The following is a 3,864-nucleotide window of genomic DNA, read 5'->3' as shown; positions in this document are numbered from 1 at the left end:
GAGCTGAGGGAGCCCTGAGGCTAGAGGGCTGGAAGGCTTCTTTTCTGAGAAAGATTAATTTCACAAGTTATTATAAGAACATTAAAAAAATAAAGCAGGAGATCAAAAACATGATTTCCCACGAGTGTGACTCTAGGTTCTGTGTTTTTTGAAATGATCTCTTTAATTTTCCAGAACAGCAGAAATGAATGAAAATGTAACTATGTTCTCTAAATTTAATTGAGAAATTCAGGTTGTCGAACTGTTTTCTAACAGAAATCCCTACTGAGAGTGATTGAACTAGGAGATTCAAGCTTACAACTCACCGATACGCCCTGTGTCCTCACTGTGCTGGAATTTCAGAGCTTATACAAAATAGATAGAAAACTGACTAGTGGTCAGGACTGGCCTGCATTTGCTGCTTAACAATGTCCAGGATTTAATAATCCTGGAAATCATAAGATGTTATATTAATGAAATGCACGCATTTTTATATAGAAAAATTATAGAAGTGAGTAAGGTTTTTCTTAAACAAGTAAGCTTTAGTGAGTCCATTACATTAACATTATTAATGCTCATTCATTTGTATCCTATAATTGCAATTTTCTTTTTCTGGGATTTTTTTAAGCCTTGCTAGAAAAGTGACATCCTAATAATTGTCAATTGCGGGCTTTTCTAGAAGGACAAAAAAAACAACCTATACTAAAAATGTAGACTAAATTTCTTAGGATCAAATAGCACCTTTTAAATGTCACTCTAATAGGAAGCTAAATGGATGCATCCATTTTAAAAAGGAAAATATAATGTAAATTATGTGTTAGCAATGTAATGAATTCATTTCCCCTGGCTACCTATGCTTACAGCTCTACAATTCCATGAAAACTGTGACACAGGTACCAGTGAGAGCTCTCCGGGGAAGTTGTTATGACATTGCTAATTGAGTTTTGCTTCCTGTGTTTTTAAATTGTTTTATTGTTTTCATTAAATCTAAGACCGATATCGGTGTTGCACATCCTGTGGATTTTTTCCTGTCCTTATTTATGTATCTCAGTGATTTCCATGAAATGCCTTTGTCCCCACTACAGCCCACAAATATAAGAATTAATCCACCATAATGTTAACGCATCTAAAAAACCAATTCTGTGTGGCAACGGCTGAAACTAATGTGTACATATTGCTTTATCATTTACAAAGTCTTCCATAGAGATTCTCTCACTTAAACCTCCCAACCACCCTGTACATAAGGAATTGCTAAACTTCTCCATTTTATATTGAGGGATCATAGAGGATGAGTGAGTTGCTCAAGAACACAGAGCAGTTGCCCCCAATTCCTCTTCTCAACCAAGGGATAATTGTCCCCAAGTCACAGACTCATCAGGGTTTTATATGAGGTGGTACATGAAAAGGATCCGTACAGGGTAGGCCTCAATAAATGTAGGTTTCATTGCCTTTTAACCTGTTATTTTTCTTCTTGCTGAGAAAATATAACTTTCTGTAGGATAAGATAAATAAGCAAGCAAGAGTGTCTAGTTTCTACTGCCGGGTAACAAGCAATCTGAAAATTCAGCATCTTAAAACTATCAGTTGGCCCCTCCTGCCTCTCTAGCTGACTTCCAGGGTGGAGTGAGCCATCCTGAGTCTCATCTGCTCAACAACACCAGCTGCCCCTTTTCTCTTTGAATTTGTGGTCACTATTAACAACTCTCAGCACTTTATCTTAGAATTACTTGGAGCAAGTTCTTCAACCTTTCTGAGACTGAGTTTTCTCACCTGTAAATTGGGTATAATAATACTATCATTTCCCACAGCTTTTGAGAGCCTTTCTGACCTATCCGTCTAACACAAGACAGAGGAAGCCCTTGACTGAAGAATTAATTATCTAATTAGCAGCTCTTTGAAATTCAGTTCTTTCCGAAACAGTGAGGACACACACACACTACACTGGATACACGATTTCAGGTGCATATCTGAGAAAACAGCTGGCTTTTTAAGTTTTTGCTAGACTGTGACACATGTGTTTTACTTCCTTCCAGTTCCCCACCTGATCCCATCAATTCCTATATACCATGTTTAAAGGAAACCAAACAGAATACACCGTACATCTTCCCCTGGGTTAAGAAAAAGTGAGTGAATTTAATTTCTGCTTGGTTCATAAGCCTGAGGAAATTACTCTGGCTTCAGATCTTCCCTTAGCAGAAGGAAGTGGCTAATGGCAACGAAGCTCCCAAATTAATTCCCTTCGCCCATCCCCTCAGTGTGTATAGCTATAAATCCTCTCAACGGAAAAAAAAAAATGCTTTTTAGCGAGTGTTTTCCTTCCAGAGCTCCTTTTGGAGTAGGGGAATACCTATTTTCTTCTTCCTCTAGCTTTCATGGAGACTGTGCTATATTTTCATGGTTCTGTGCTTCATTCCTAACATATCTTGGTTGCTCTGCCACCAAGCAGAAGTGTCTGTGTTCCTGTGAGAGAAATGCCCACAATGTCAGACCTGAAAGTTTCCAAGGCTTACACTCTTGCCTGTGTGAGTCACAGACCTGCCTCAGTTACTTCTCAACATAACAACTGGTCCAGGCTCTTGGCTGTGCTTTCTTTTCCAGTCTGGAATCCATAATGCTTGAGCTATCCAAGGGTCTGACGTTCAGGAATGCTAAGTAGGGGAGCAGGCCAATGCTTCGGTTTAGTCTTTCTGAATGAGCATTCTAAATGTGACTTCAGAGGTCCTAGTCAGACCTGTTTCCAGCATCTGGCTTTGATTCTCTGACCCAGCCTAGCAGGTGCAGGGTGGTTGCCCACTCAGAAGCCTCAAGTCTAACCTTACCCCTATTATCCACATTCGTTTAAGGCAGCAGTTCTCAACCTATGGGCCAGCCTGCATATCAGATATTTACATTAGAATTCATAACAGTAGCAACATTACAGTTATGAAGTAGCAACGAAAATAACTTTATGGTTGGGTCACACATGAGGAACTGTATTTAAAGGGCCAGAAGGTTGAGAACCACTGCTTTAAGGCAAATGTATTTCATTATAAACAGGCAACGTTTCTTCTGAATTGGCCTAGAGAGACTGGTATTTCACATGCAGTGGTTACCAGATCCTGCTGTCAGGTTGGATTTGTGATTGACACTCACAGCAACAGAGAGGAGACAGAGGCCCAAGTACAGAGGTCTGGACACAAACTTCCTCACTGTCCCTGTCAGTGGCCTAGCATGGTGGCTAACATGTCCACAACAGTCATGGCAACAAAGTCCACAAACAAACCAAGCAGAATACACCGTACATTCTCCTGAGTTAAGAAAAAATGAATGAGTTTCATAGGATAAGACATGAACATTTCTAGGCAAAATGTTATCTTGCAGGAGTGTACACCAAGCCATTGTCACCCATTAATATGTGACTTGCAATTCAGTTAGTCAGATTAATTACTAGACTTGGATAAGCCTGAGGGAAGGGGACACAAGACTGATACATTTTAATGGATCAGGATCATGGGTGATATAGGGGATGATCATTTGGGGAAGGGCTGAGGCTGGCCCTCAGGGCAAGGGCTGGAGTCTTAGGAATCTTAGAGGCAGCCTGAGGGCACTGATTACTGATCAAAATGACCTGGCAGAGCTCACCCTTTTACTTTGGGTTGGTCAAAAATATAATAGTCCTCCTCCTAATGTGGCTACCCAGACTTGTGCCAGAATGAATGTCAGGAAAGCATCTGTTGACTTTTGTTCGGTTGGTGGACCATTTAGGTAAAAAGGGGTTGCTGGCGTTGCCTACAAGCCAAAGCAAGAGCATGTTCACCAATCTGCACCCAGTTATATTCCCTATGCTAAGTGCCCAGGAATACAACTGGCCTCATTGAACAATGAAAACATTTCATGCTTTGCTTT

This window comes from Myotis davidii, unplaced genomic scaffold, assembly GCF_000327345.1.
Source record: "Myotis davidii unplaced genomic scaffold, ASM32734v1 scaffold4346, whole genome shotgun sequence".
NCBI lineage: Eukaryota > Metazoa > Chordata > Mammalia > Chiroptera > Vespertilionidae > Myotis > Myotis davidii.
Note: the sequence above shows the minus strand (reverse complement) of the source record.